We start from the raw sequence: 15,883 nt of genomic DNA, 5'->3' as shown, positions 1-15,883 counted from the left end.
AGTTATGGTCTATTATCTATAGTTTGTTGCAAATAATGCCTGGGAAAGGTTTTAGGTGATTTATTAGGTGGTAATTTAAGTCCATGCATATTATTATTGTTAATTAATGATAATAAAAACAATCCAAATGTTGGTATAAGGAAAGGTGACATCAAGTTTGATGGACTTTCTTGAGAAGGTTCCAAACACCCCATAGATTTGGAGGTTTTGTTTGAGCATCTTTGTTGACCACTTTCATAATCCTGAAGCTGAAGTTAAGATGAGTTATTACTCATTTAATGTGTGGGCTGTTTCCTCCCCCACCACCCCTAATTGTAAATTATACAATCTCAACCTCTACAGCCAGCAATATCTGACTTTATTGCTTTCCATTTTATGAAAATTAATTACAGTTCACATTCTGACACTGAAATTAAAGAGTAAGCACTAAATCTTGTACACAACAATAAGAAATTAAGAGAACATTCTCTATTACCAGAATAATGGGGTGCTTGTTTTTCTTCTCTTAAGGCTGGGCTGTGAGATAAAATCAGATTTAGAGAAACATTGTTCCTCCTTAACTTGTGTGACTGCAACATGAAAGACAGAGTAGAATTATGATATTTTAATTAAAAACTCCAACTCTTTCTATTCTCCCTTGAGGGACATTGTTTTGTGATAGCACTATAGGCTATGAAACTGTTCCTGCAGGCTGTGTCTTTGTAGGGAACCAGGAGATGTACGTGGTGAGATAGTTCATTTCTGTACCCATAATAGACCAAATTCACTGAATTCTATGAATGTCTCCAAGAGAAAAAAAAACTCTGTAGAGAAAAAATATAAGTATAAATGGCAAAGATATTGAGATGTATATATGATATAAATATGCTTCCTATGCTGGTCTCCCTTTGGCCACAAGTTTCACAAGGACAGTAATAATATATAATATCTAACTTTATAAGTATTTTACAGTTTGTAAAGTATTTTCAAATGTATCATTTTATTTAGTAATCACAACAATCCAGTGACAAAGTTATTTTATTTACTCATTTATTTAATTAGTCTCTATGTTATGCTAAGATTACCACAAGTGTAGTTATCCCTTGTCACTGTACAAGTGTAGTTACCCCTGTCACTCTTACAGTACCATGACTATATTCCCTGTGCCGTAGCTTTTATCCTCATGACTTATTCATTCCATAATTGGAAGCCTGTATCTCCCACTCCCCTTCATTTATTTTGCCCATCCTTGCACCCCCTTTTCCTCTGGCAACCATAAGTTTATTCTCTGTATTTATGGGTCTGATTTTGCTTTTTGCTTGTTTGTTTATTCACTTGATTTTTTTTTTTTTAGATTCCACATATAAGTGAAATCATATGGTATTTGTCTTTCTGTCTGACTTATTTCACTTAGCGTAATACCCTCTAAGTTCATTCATGTTGTCACAGATGGCAGGATCTCCTTCATTTTTAGGGCTGGGGAATATATGTATATATCTACATATATGATATATTTATCTATCAGTGGACACTTGAGTTGCTTCATATCTTGGCTATTATAAATAATGCTGCAATAAATATAGGGGCACATATATCTTTTTGAGTTAGTGTTTTCATTTTCTTAGGGTAAATACTCAGTAGTGGAATTACTGGACCACATGGTGTTTCTATTTTTATTTTTTTTTTTGAGGAATCTCCATACTCTTTTCCACAGTGGCTACACCAGTTTGCATTCCCACCAGCAGTGCACATGGGTTCCATTTTCTCCACGTTCTTACCAACACTTGTTACTTCTTGTCTTTTGATTCTAGCCATTTTGACAGGTGTGAGGTGATAACTAATTGTGGTTTTGATTAGCATTTACCTAATGATTAATGATGTTGAGCATCTTTGCATGTGTCTGCTGGCCATTTGTGAGAAAATTTTTTAAAAATGTATCAAGCAGTTGTATTTACACAATAAAGCTCAGGGCTTTTCAAATTTTTTTTGCCATGAATCCATTAAAAAGCATTATGATAAATTCCAATATATAAAATACATAAAAATGAGCGTGAAAATATAGAAGGGTCAGGCACCTGTTCACTTGGTCTCCCCTGTCCTTAGGTACATTTTTTGAGGCCACTTTTGTGGCAATCTATGGAGCATAGTTTGATAACTAATGGCATAAAATTTAAAGTGTTCAATAAATGTTGTTCAGACAACATTCACTGAACCCTTCCTGTATACAATCACATAGTTATTGAAAAAGTTCTGTCCTTGCCTACGCCTGACCCAGTCTCCTGATAATAAACAGAGAGCATGTCTTTGAGAGGCTTTAAAATAAGCATGGCTCTGGCATCTGTTCTTACTTTCCTAGCTAAGAACTAAATGTGAGACTAACAATCTTTGACAGGTTTTATTCCCACTATTATGAAGTATGCTGCACTAGATATTTATACAATTTAGGGCAGTGCTTTTAGTGTGTGTTGAAATTTATCAGTACTGCATCTTGATACTCTTATGTTCAGAGGTATGTTGATATTTGCCAGCCCAAATAAGTCATTGTTACTGTATTTCATGAATCAAGTGATGGTAACTTCAAGTTCTCTTGCCATGTGGCTGATCATCCATGTGACCCTTCCACTGGAAAATGCAACGTGTTGCAATGTTTCTGAGCTGCCAAGTTTTGAGTAACAGATTTTTTTTCCCCTTAGCAATATTTATTGACATACATCTGACTTTTTGGATCAGTGGTATGAGTCAAAGATTATGGCTAGAAACCACCAAATGCCCTCAATTCTGTCTTCATGTTAGAATTACAATAGCTACTCTCCATAAATGAGTCTGTGGATTTAAATTTCATTTCATTAATCCAAATAAATACATTATTTTCATCGAGTGTCTACTGCATGTCAAATGCTTTGCTAGTTGCTGGGGTAATCAGTGAACAGAAGAGATACATACCCTGTCCTCTGTGAGTTTATAGTCTGGTGAGGAGGCCATATAAATAACCAGACAGTTACTTGTGATTAATGTTAAAAATCTTTTGAAACAACACAAGGTCTTAAGTCAAGACTTTGAGGAGGAATTTAATTCAGTCTTAGGCAATGATGTCAAAGGAATTGGTGTTAGATACAAGATAAAAATGTAGGTATTGGAAAGGAACTTCTAGAATAGTGGAGTGTAGAGCTAGCTAAGTTCTTTTCTCAAAAATCAGTGATAGAACTGGACGAAGCTTTCAAAAACAACCATTTAAGCACTCTAGATAGCAGACAACAAATTTAGAAACATTTATTCAAGAAAAACAGCTAAATCTTAAGTAATAGTGGGGTTTTAGCTCTTTAGCTTTATTGGCATAGAAGTCTACCGGGGTAGGATAAAGTGTAAGAACTACTTGAGGGGGCTGACTAGATTTGGAGCAGGTGCATGCACATTGTAAATATCAGCAATCTCAATGGCAATCAGAAAATTCCAGCTTCACGGCTAGCTTGAGGTTGTCATTGTGTTGAATGGGGGTAAGCAACAAACCAGCACACTGGCTAGAAATTCAGTAGGAAGATCTGGGTAAATGAAGTAGTCATAGTTGAGCCTTGATAAGCTTTCACATATCCCTGATAGGGTTTTTTTTTTAAGATTTTATTTATTTATTCATGAGACACACACACACACAGAGAGAGAGAGAGAGAGAGAGAGAGAGAGAGGCAGAGACACAGGCAGAGGGAGAAGCAGGCTCCATGCAGGGAGCCTAATGCAGGACTCGATCCTGGGACTCCAGGATCACACCCTGGTCTGAAGGCAGGTGCTAAACTGCTGAGCCACCCAGGGATTCCCTCCCTAATGGTTTTGAAGGATGCATGCTAGGAAAAAGCTATGCATATTCCCAAACGAGACTAGAGAGGGCCCATTTATGTAGGATCAATGTAAGGCCTGGACAATGCTCAGGGAAGACATCTGAAGATCCAGTGGAAAGCAAAAGCAGGATAAGCTGACTAAACTTTGAAGGTAATTTCTATCTTTTCATGAATGAATCTCTTTTCATGCCTTGCTATAAATTTTTTCCAGCTTTGTCAAGGCATAATTGACAAATAAAAATTGTACAAAGTATGTTTTCTGACTGAGTGTTCTTAAAAGTAATCAATTGACAGATATTTTGGAAGTGTAGGAATCAATTAGGAAATCAATTAGGAAAAATTATTTTTTTTACATTTTTATTTATTTATGATAGTCACACACAGAGAGAGAGAGAGGCAAAGACACAGGCAGAGGGAGAAGCAGGCTCCATGCACCGGGAGCCCGACGTGGGATTCGATCCCGGGTCTCCAGGATCGCGCCCTGGGCCAAAGGCAGGTGCTAAACCGCTGCGCCACCCAGGAATCCCGAAAAATTATTTTTTTTCAAGAGTTGTCTTTTTAAAATTTAATTTTGTTTATTTATTCGTTCATGAGAGACACAGAGAGAGAGACAGAGACACAGAGACACAGGCAGAAGGAGAAGCAGGCTCCATGCAGGGAGCCAGACGCAGGACTCGATCTCGGGTCTCCAGGATCACACCCTGGCTGAAGGCGACACCAAACCACTGAGGCACCCGGGCTGCCTGAAAAATTAAAAAAGAAACACATCTAGGTGTTCAAAATGGAGGCATCAGCTTCAGGAAGATGGCAGCTCCACTGTAGCAGCATCACTCATGCCAACTAGAGCTGCCTTGGGTGACTTTTGTGATGGTGCTAAGAAGACATCTGGCAGATTTGTATGACTTCTATGGAGTGGAACACCCAGGTGGTAAATGGGTCCTCGGTGCTTGGCCCTGCAGGCCTGGGGCCTGAGGACCTGCCATCCAGCCCACAGCTGCAGTCTGTGCCTACAGCCCATGGGACCTGTTGTGGTTTTTCTGGGCTGTGATATTCTCCAGAGTAACAAGTAACGTGGCTTGGGAAGCTCCTGTCCTGGTTGGCATTAAAGTTTTGTTCAAACATGGCACTTAAAAACTTTTTATTCTATACTTTCTATGGGATTCCCATTGGTTTTCATTTGTGTACTACCCATGCTGCCCTGGCTGCCTTGAGAGATCACTTCTGCCTCTCCAGTGACAAAATGGTGTGCTATCTCTTAAAAACAAAGGCTACAGCGAATACGTATGAGATGGATATTCACAACTTCTCTCTACCAGAAAATATTGCAGAGCTCAAAGAGAAGGTAATGTTAGTTATCACTTAAATTCACTGATGAAGATTCTGAAGGAAGTAACTCCTGATCAGCCCAAGCCAGAAAACTGATCCAGAATCAAAGCTTAAGTATCAGGGTCAGGCCTTATTGCTATTTTCAACAACAGGTGCTGTTTGATCAATTCTCAAGAAAGATTGGCTTCAAGAATGGATAAGAAATGTGGTTTATTATGATTAACTCTAGGCTAATTTCCTAAATGATTTATGAAGCTGTTTCTAGAAGATGAGAAGCTAAGGAGCCTTCTGTCCAGTTTTTATAGCTGTTTTCCTTAAGAACTATTCTGGCTTGTCATCTTCATACTTATTTCTGAAAGTATCTTTTGACTGTAAATTTAGGTCAAGAGGCTATGTCCCATGAATGCTCTAATACAACGATGCATGTTTGTTATGTATTTAATGTTGAAAAAAAAAAAGAAACACATCTAAATAACTCATGGGTCAAAGAAGAAATCACAAGGGAAATTAGGAAATAATCTGAATTGATTGAAATTGAAACATAATTATGGTATAGCTAACAGAGTATTCAGAGGAAATTTTATAGTCTTAAACACATATACTGGTAAAGAAGAAAGATTACAAAGAATAACTTCAGGGATTAGGAAAAGAACAGAGCCAACTAAATCCAAAGCACGTTGAAGGAAGGAAATAAAATGTTTATCAAAAAATGGAAAACAGAAAAACAATAGAAGAAATCAATGAAACCGAAAGTTGGTTCTTTGATAAGATAAAAAAAAATTGCCAAACCTTTATCAAGACTGAGCAAGCAAAAAAGAGGGAAGACTCAAGGAAGTCAGGAATAAAAGAAGGGACATTACTACCATCCTCAGAGAAATGAAAAGGATCAAAAGAAAATACTGTGAACAACTTTATACTATTAGATTAGAAAACATAGATAAAATGATCAAATTCTTAGAAACAAATTACCAAAAGTGCATATGAAAAAATAGAAACTTTGAATAGATTTATAAAAAAAATGAGGAAATTGAGTAATACTTAAAAGCATTCCCACAAAGAAAGTCCAGGTTCAGGTAGCTTCACAGATTACTTTTATCAAATATATAAATAATAAATAATACCAACCATTACCTAGCTTTTCCAGAAGATAGATGGGGAGGAAACACTTCCCAACTCATTCTATGAAATGAGAATTATTCTGTTTTCAAAGCCAGACAAAGATATTACAAGGAAAAAAATATAGACCATCATGTTTCATGAATGTAGATGCAAAAATTCTCAAGAAAATTTTAAGAAACTGAATACAGCAATGTATATAAAGGATCATATACCATAACCAAGTGAAATTTATTCCAGAAATGCACATCCCAAAATCAATTTTAGTGTAATTTACCATATCAATACAATAGAGGACAAAAGTGACATAATCATTTCAATAGGAGCAAAAAAAGAATTAGACAAAATTGAATATCCATTCATGATAAAAACTCTTAAACTAGGAATAGAAAGGAACTTTGTCAATCTGATAAAGGGCATTTATACAAAGTATACAGGTAACATCATACTTAATAATGAAAGACTGGGTGCATTTCTTCTAAGATCAGGAATAAGACAAGCATGTCTGTTCTCACTACTTTTATTCAAAATTATGCTAGATATTCTATCCAGTAAAGTCAGACAGAATACATAAAAGGCATCCAGACTGGAAAGGAAGAAATAAAACTTTCTTTATTCAGAATGACATAATCCTGTATGTTTAAAATCCTATGCATGTACAAAGAAACCTATTACATGGTAAGGTGGAGTTGATCAATTAGGACAGTTAGACAAACTGAAAGTAAAAATCAAGAGTCTTTTTTTTTTTTTTTTTTTTTTTTTTTTAACTAACTGTGACCTAGCATGCAAGAGGCAAAATGAGGCACTTGCTCTCAGTATTCCATTCTTTTTCATGGAATGGCCCTGGACAGGGGTCAGGTGGATGCAGTACAGATGGATGCTGCCTCTTTATGGACCTATGGCTGGAGGGAAAGGAGAAAATAAGGTAAAAGTCTAGAAGTGGAAAGGTACTATGTCAAAATGGAGTAAAGTGCCTTAGCCAAGGTCTCTGATAAGGTCTCAGAAGAGGTACAGGGAAAATGCCTCATTCTAGGCCTCCAATAAGGATACTTCTGAATGGAGGTGCCTTGGTTGGGAACACAGATAATGCATATGAATGTGGCTGGCTCAGATTGGGGAACTGAGTTTTTGCCTGGAGGATTGAGAAGACTGCATTGCACTGGCTGTATACCAAGGCTGGTATGAGAAGGGAGGCTGCCCTCCCTGATGCCTGTAAGACAAAGTCTGTATCTGTTTATGGTTAGGACTGAAGGATCACACACAAGATTTTGATTTTGCAGTCAGAATCCTCAGAACTACAATTAAGAAATGAGTTCAGCCAGATTATTTGATATAAGATCAATAAATAAAACTCAATTGTATTTCTATGTAGTAGTAATGAATCCTCCAAAAATTAAGGAAATAATTACATTAAAAATAACATCAAGAATAATAAAATACTTAGGGATAAATTTAATTTAAAAAAGTACAGATGTGTAAGCTAAAAACTATGAAACATAGCTGAGAAAAATTTTAGAGGATCCAAATAAATTATGAAATATCCCATGCTCATGGAGTAGGACTCAATAATGTTAAGATGGCAATTACCCCTACATTGACATATAAATTCAGATAAAAAAAAGTAGGCCCTTTTTTTTTTGCAGGAAATGACCTGAAAATTCATATAGAAATGTAAAGATACACAATAGCCAAAACATTTTTGAAAGAGAACAAAGTTAGAGGACTTACACTTCCCAATTTGAAAATTTACTACAAGGCTTAGTAATAAAAATTGTGTGGTACTGGCATAAGACTAGACTTATCAATGGAACAGATTTGAAAGTCCAGAAATAAATCCTTACATTTATGGTCAATTGATTTTTGACAAAAGTACTAAGCCAATTTAGTGGATTAAAGGATAGTCTTTTCAACAAATGACTGAAGCAGTTGGATGTCTACAAGCGAAAAGTGAAAAAGATAAACTTAGAATCTTACCTCCCCCCACACAAAAAAATCAACTCAAACTGGATCTTAGGATTAAATGTAAAAATTAAATTACAAGACTGTTAATGAACACATAGGAGAATATCTTTGTGATCCTGGGTTGACAGTGAGTTTCCAGATATAGCAACAAAGCATAATTCATAAAAGAAAAATTTCAATAATTGGATTTATCATAATTAAAATATTTTGTGCATCAAAAAGGAGCTGTTAAGAAAATACAAAGGCAAGGCACAGACTAGATAGACAATGTTTTGCAAAGCACATTTTTAAAAAAAGATTTATTTATTTTATTCAGAGAGAGAGACTCAGGCAGAGACAGAAGCAGGCTCCACGCAGGGAGCCCGACACAGGACTCCATCCCGGGTCTCCAGGATCACACTCCAGGCTGCAGGCGGCACCAAACTGCTGTGCCACCGGGGCTGCCCGCAAAGCACATATTTGATAAAAGACACTCATATCTAGAACATATAAATGAATTACAGGTGACAAAACTATAATTAAAAGATACTAAATACTTGAAAAGCTTTTTCACTAAAGAAGGCATATAGATAGCTAATAAGCACATGAAAAGATGTTCAATATCAATAGTTATAGAAATGCAAATCAAGACTCTTATGAATACCACATCTATTAGATCCACTAGAATAACTATGGTCAAAAAGAGACAATATCAAGTGTTGGTGAGGATGTGGAGAAATTAGAATCCTCACACATTGCTGGTGGGAATACATGATGGTACAGCCACTTTGAAAAATAGTTGGGCAGTTTCCTGAAAAGTTAAACATTAATTTATCATACAACCCTTAATTCTACTCATAGGTAACTACCCAAGAGAAATGAAAACATCTATCCACACAAAGACTTTTACATGAATATTCATGGCAACATTAATTATAATAGTCTATTTGGAAACAATCCAAAAGTCCAACAACTGGTGAATACATGAGCAAAAGTGGCATATCAATTGACATTGTATTTAGTAATAAGAAGGAACCAACTATTGATACACAATGCAACATAAATAAGCATCAAAAATATTATGCTGAATGAAAAAAGACACCAAGGACTGTATATTGCATGATTCTATTTGTATGAAAAGCCCAGAAAAGGCAAAGATAGTAAGCAGATTATTGGTTACCTGAAGCTGGGCATGAGAATGGGAATTGAGTGCAAACTGCCCCAAGGATATTATTGAGATGATCAAAATGTTCTAGAACCAGATTTTGATGATGGTTGCACAATTCTGTAAGTTTACTAAAAATCATTATATACTTAAAAGAGAAAAAATAGGTATTGATCATGCGAGGACATGAAAGGCAGAATAAAGAACTATAAGGAATAGTATTTATAAAGGCTAAGAGGCAAGAAAGTACTTTGTTAAGTTTGAGGCACTAAAATACAATATTGAAACTTTACTGTGGTTGACCAGAAGCCTTACCAATGACATAAACATTTGATTAACACATATTTTATATATTATACTGTATTCTTACAATAAAGCAAGCTAGAGAAAAGAACATGTTATTTAAAAAAATAATAAGGAAGAGAAAATACATTTACAGTACTATACTGTATTGAAAAAAATCTGCATATTAGTGGACCCAATCAATTCAAACCCACTTTATTAAAGGTCAACTGTAGTTATGTTTTACAGTACAACTTAGAGAAAGAACATGATTGTAATAATTTTTTAAGTAAATGTGTTAAGAGCAATTAAATATAAAAGCTCAAACTCCAGGTTTATTGTGATTTTACAACTTTAAAAATGAAAAAAAAAACATATTTCTTTTCATTGATATGAATAAAAGAGTTCCAAAAAAGTGAAATTAAAAATTTAAGTTTCAGTTCATATTTTATTGTTATTAAAGATAAGTATCTCTATTGGTTTAGCTGTTGACTATTAATCCAAAGCATAATATTCACAAGAAGTAAACACTTTCCTGTGTTGAAAAACTGAATTCTCATATTTCAAAGAGGATTAAAATGTTCTAAAGACCGGCTCAACTAAAAATATATATATTACTTGACATGTCAGTAGCAAATAAAGCAGAGCATGTTTGTCACATGAAAACCTGGTTGAATTTAGATTTGGGGTATGTTTCTAACTTTTGGTTCTTGAAGACTTAAAATTGTGAATAAAATTTATATAGAGCTTAACAATTTTTCTTTTCTTTTTTTTTTTTAACAATTTTTATTTTCGACCTAGTTTTACTTTCACTGTGAATTTTTAAGTGTAAATTTCATTTCACTATTAAAAGAGAAAAGGAAATAGGCAGCATACTGATCGTTAGTGAAAGAGAAGAGGACTATGTGAAGATATAAATCCTGACATCAAGATACAGAATCTATTGTCCTTCCCTCTCCTTCTCATCAAACCCGACCCCCTTCCATAAAGCACTGCTGTCACCTGACTGGTGGTTGTCAGATTTCCCCTAAGTCAACTTTCATCCTCAACTCCATCTTGGCTTTTCTCTCACCTATGATCCTTTGTCTCTCTAGAGTAAAGACACCCAGGCTGAATAAAAGCAACAGGGTGATTGTGTGATGGGGACCAGTGGTTCCCAGACACTGGGTTAAGAGGCCACCAAATTGATTTCACTTGAGAGCAAATTCAGATCTGAACCCAGTTTTTCAGAGGTGAAAAAGATCTATTGATTTTCGTCACAGTCAGTTTAAAACTGAAATGATCGCCATTTTAACTGTGTCGGACTTAAGGAGCTATTGGAAATGAGTATCATTGCCACTGGAAGCTGTTTTTCTTTCAACTGAATTCTATATTGTACATCTTAGATGAAAAATAAAGTAATAAGACAATGAAAAGTTGGGAAATTCTGTGGTGGCTGTTATTTACCTCTCCAGGTAAATGAAGCAGGGCAGGGAGGGAGAACAGTTAGTTTGCAGAAATATCTATAACCTGAGTCCTCCCTCAGTGGAAACAAGTCACCCAAACCCCTGGCAGACCAGATTATGAGATCTAACTCATTTCTGGACACCTCTGAACCATGTTAGGTTGTTGAGGGTCTGTGAAAAGAAAGAGCTCTCCCAGGGTTTATTGAAGAAACATTTCTGAGAATTTGTAGGTTTTAGAGAATTTCTTTGCAGAATTTCGTTTGGAGCTCAATACTGAAATTTAAACAACCATGCCAAGTGAGTATACACAAATATTAGACTGTTTCTGGAAAGTGTAAATAGTATTATGATATTTTTGAATGAATCTAAATTTCATTCATAAAAAATACATTTCTATGTTAGCCCTTCCTCAGGACTTGTCAGGGTAAAAATGACTTGATAGCTCTTCAGTTGGTTGGCATTCACAATTGGCCATCCTTAGCTTCACTACTTGAGAAGGTTTTTTAGGTTGTTTCCTAGAGATTTAAATTTTCATAAAGTCATTTTTTTACATAGAGAAAATATTTATTGCCTTGGTGATTTGTAAGTAAACAAATAGAATCAACCACTTTCCTAAAAAAAAAAATTGAGTTCTATTTCCCATAGTATTCCAATATTATGCCATTTTGGTAACTTTGTAACACCCTTTTATCCAAGCAATGAATCTGTTCTGTCAATTAGAAGCAGATGATTTTTTTTTTGTTGCTAGAAGCTCCCCTTTCTGCTCATCCCCTTCTTTTTCTCTCCTTTTTAAAGCATTGTCATCATTACCACCATCGTTTCTTCATCACTGTACATTTTTGAGTCCTCACTTTATAAAAGATATTTGTATATTTGTGTGTATATGAGTGTATGTGCACTATATGTGATACATTAAAATATATATACAATACTGCCATCAGTGTGATCATAATATGGGTGGTAGTTGCAGTGGTAGTGGGCAGAGGGAAGGGAAATAAAATCCATTACAGTCCTTTTATCCATCAGACTTTGTTAGGTGTTTTGTTTATGATATCTCAATCTTCACAACAAAAATGTGCATTATAATTGCTCTTATATTACTGAAAAAGAAATAGCAAATCAAAGAGTCTAGGAAACTTTTTTGAGGTGACAGCTAGTAAGTGGATTGCCAGAAAGTCTTTTTAGTAAGGCTTGCTCTTCCTCAAAACTATGCTGCTCCCAGATATACCTGTAAGGCAGTTTGAGTACACATGATGGTTCAGTTCTGACATTAAAGGACATACCCACCTGGCAGAGTAAAGATGTTTATAGATCAGCACTGCTTCACATTACAGCAGCTTCATCACGCAGTGTATACATCACGGGTTGTGGTTGAGTGCTCTCATGGAGAAAGTCTACAAATGAATTTTGTCAACCAAAAGTTATAGTTTGAGCTGTCTGGTAAATAGATATGTTACTGAAACTGTATAAATTAAGACAGAGCTTAGCAGCTAAATTTATCCAGAAGTTACAAAAGCATTCCCAGAGTAAATTAACAAGCATTAAAAATGTCAAAGCCCATCTAAAGTTCTTTATCAATGGCTTAAAAGGCATTCTTTGATCATTTGAACAGCATAATATATCTTATTCCCTTATGTACTACTTTCAGTTTATGGTTAGATTCTTGTTACTCTAAATGGGCACAGAGCCTTTTGTAGTAATTTTCTACATGAGTAGAGTGAAGAGGGAAGAATTCAAATCAGATTTTTTAGAGAATGATCAGGAAAAGGATAGGTTGTGCCAAACCAAACATTAAAACCCTTTGGATAAAAGGCTGGAGAGCCATGGCATGGTAGAGTCCAGGAAAATTCATCTGGTTCTTCCTTGAATAAAGGTCAGGGTGGAATCTATAAGGTTCCAAATTTCAACACTGAATAAGTGAAATTATAGGAAGTCTACTAGACTAAGCCAGTGTTGCTTAGCATGGCCATGCATTTGTATCACCTGTGGAATTTTTAACACATCCTGAAATTCATTGCAGTTCTATGGATTTGAGGTTTTGGAATCTGTGTGTTTAAAAAGCCCCGCCTCCCCAAAAAATTATGCAGAGAAAAAAGAAAGAAGAAAAAGGAGGAGGAGGAGGAAGAAAAGGAGGAGAATAAAGCAACAATATGAAATCAGAGAGGGTAAAATGTTAACAGCAGATAATCATAGGTAAAGAGAGCAGTTCTCTGCTGGAACTGGTGTGAATTTGCCAGTCTTGATTCTGCACATCTCTTCTCAACCAGTGATTTTACATTGGTGGCTTGAAATTGGCCATGATGGGAGTATTTACACCATGAAAATCAGAAAATGCAACAAATTGGGGCTTTTTCCTGTAAGGGCCTGCTCACCAGCGTACCATTTGGTATGTGGCTGCTCTTTGTGAAAATGATGCTTTCTCAAACAAACAAACAGACCCTAAATTCTCTTCTAGTGATACTACTATAACCTGCCTGACATCCTTCCAAATTGGAATTTGGAAAGCACTGCACTTGAAAGTAAGCTTCATGAGGACATGGGCCATGTCTACCATATCCCAGCTATATACCCAGATGTAGCTTGGTGTCAGATATATGATGGACAATAAATATTTGTTGAGTAAATGAATGAAGTTCTCAAATGAAAACATTTTATGGTACCCATGTGCTACCTTAATTTGGGATGGGTAGCAGAGACCAAGCAATGGAAGAAGATTAAAATACATATTTAAAATTCTGTAAAAACTCCTGTGGGGAGAAGGTATTTAGCAAATGGAAAGCATAAGGTGCAAAATTAATCCCATCTTAACCTCGGGAAATGCATAAGGGAAGAAAATTCACATTACTGATTACACACTGCTACCTGACAGATAGAAATGAGATAATAAGTAGATATTGACTTCTGTTGAGGTGAACATCAAGATCTATTGACCTGAGAGGTAAATATTGACCGAGGTGAAGTCAAGGTCAATATTTGCCTCAAAGAACAGGAAATCTTAATGCTCACCAATATATAAAGGTTATATGTGAATTTTTACATACATTTTCTAGGCATAACATCATGAAAGCTCTATATTTTCTCAAGTGATTCACAAAAGTCTGTTTTAAAAGTTCAGTTCTCTCAGATGATAACTTTAAGAAATAAGAATTTTTACTTTCTTCCCTTTTGTTGACTTTTGCTGAGGCATTAGTTAAGGTGATTTGATGTGATCTGTTTCTGGTACAGCAAAGGTTAACAGAAGTTTAATAGAACTCAAGCCATCCCTTAGGAGAGCACAAAGAACATCTCACCGAATCATCATGGTTACCAGTGACATTTCCTTACATGATCTTTACCAATCATGAGCTAGTCTTTCTGTAACAGCACATCTTAACCACAGAGTCCCGGACATTTAGGTCTGAAAGGGTATTCATCTAGTTGTTAGATTCTTTTTCTCTCCTGGCTTCAAGATGAACACTATCAAAAGATGACTGCAGGCTGGTAAATCCTGGCCATCATGGATCTCTAAATGAAGTTATTGTATAGGCTTCAGTGGTGGGGGAAGAAGGGATGAAGTCTCTGAAGGATTGGAGCATTTTAGTTGCTCTCCATTCCTGTTTCTTGGAGAAGCTTCCATCACAACTGCCAGAAACTTGAAACAATCTGGAACCTAATACCCCAAAACTGCCAGTTCCCCTAGTAATAGAGTGTGCAGTCCAAGCCAGAAGGGATCTCCTTCTCCATAAACTCAATGACTGCAGTCACCCCAGGTTACCATTTACCTAGTGCTGGCTTTATTGGTGTGGGTCTTGTTCAATATTAAGCAATCTGAATGGAAGCATTTTTATCAAGCTTCCATTGTTATTCTGCTCATTTCTTCTCAACCTAATTTTCAGACCAAGAAACAAAATTAGAGGTCCAACAAAAGCAAATAAATGTCAGTGCATTCCAATGGCACACACTTGGTATCTCAGCACCTTTTGAATTCTCTTAAACTCCTTGAGTGCAGAGACAGTGCCCCATACCTCTTCGTTTCTCTTACAGTATCTAAAAGTGCACTGAGGGAAGTAGACTTTCAGCAAAGAAGTGCAGAAGGATCAAGTGAGTGAGCAAACATGAAAGCCCTCTTCATTGTCATCTTACTTGTTCTCTTCTGTTACCTCAAGGCATTTGCAGAAATGTCAGGAACATGGGATTAACAGCAGATATAACCAATGTGTGGGTTTTTAAATCCCCACCCATATCCCCTCCTTCACTAGCTGGGCTCTAATATATGCATTGCTTGATTTTCATACATGCTGATTGCATAGCGATTTATTCTACAAGTGCCAAGGAGAAGAGTCACCCCTGGACTAAATGTAAAATCTTTATTCTCACCAATGTCTAAGTCATTGTTTTCTCGCGGCCGAGATCATGTGGCACACATTATTAATAGCTCTGGTCTCTCCACCACTTGACACAGCGCTCCAGCTGTCATTCTGCTCCCTGGCTCGTATGATTCTTGCACTGGTGAAGTGCCAGGCCCGGGCCTAGCCCATCAGTCACTGTCACCCACCATCCAGTGATGAATAGCCCGGCCGTCGCCGTGGCGAGGCCCGGGCTCTGATTCACACACGCCTGACTTTTACCAACTTCAGCAGCCAGCTGAGGCCTATCCCAGCTGAGGAAGGCCGCAGTGACCTGGAAATGGCACCGCCTCCGCTCCCAATGCTCCTCCACCCCTCCCCCTTCAGATTAGTTAAAAATGAAACAAATCCTAATGTGATCATGTCACTAATTATGCATTTAATTCAGTTATAAGGAGCTAATGGCTCCCTCAG

The 15,883-nt window shown here is 36.4% G+C and overlaps 1 pseudogene; it reads left to right on the top strand.

The window, feature by feature from the left end:
- Positions 1-4,707: 4,707 nt before the first annotated feature.
- On the top strand, positions 4,708-5,231 carry LOC144303945 (protein Mis18-beta pseudogene; annotated as a pseudogene).
- Positions 5,232-15,883: the final 10,652 nt, after the last annotated feature.

Source organism: Canis aureus, chromosome 33 (genome assembly GCF_053574225.1).
Source record: "Canis aureus isolate CA01 chromosome 33, VMU_Caureus_v.1.0, whole genome shotgun sequence".
Lineage (NCBI taxonomy): Eukaryota > Metazoa > Chordata > Mammalia > Carnivora > Canidae > Canis > Canis aureus.
This window is presented reverse-complemented; position numbering and strand designations above follow the sequence as displayed.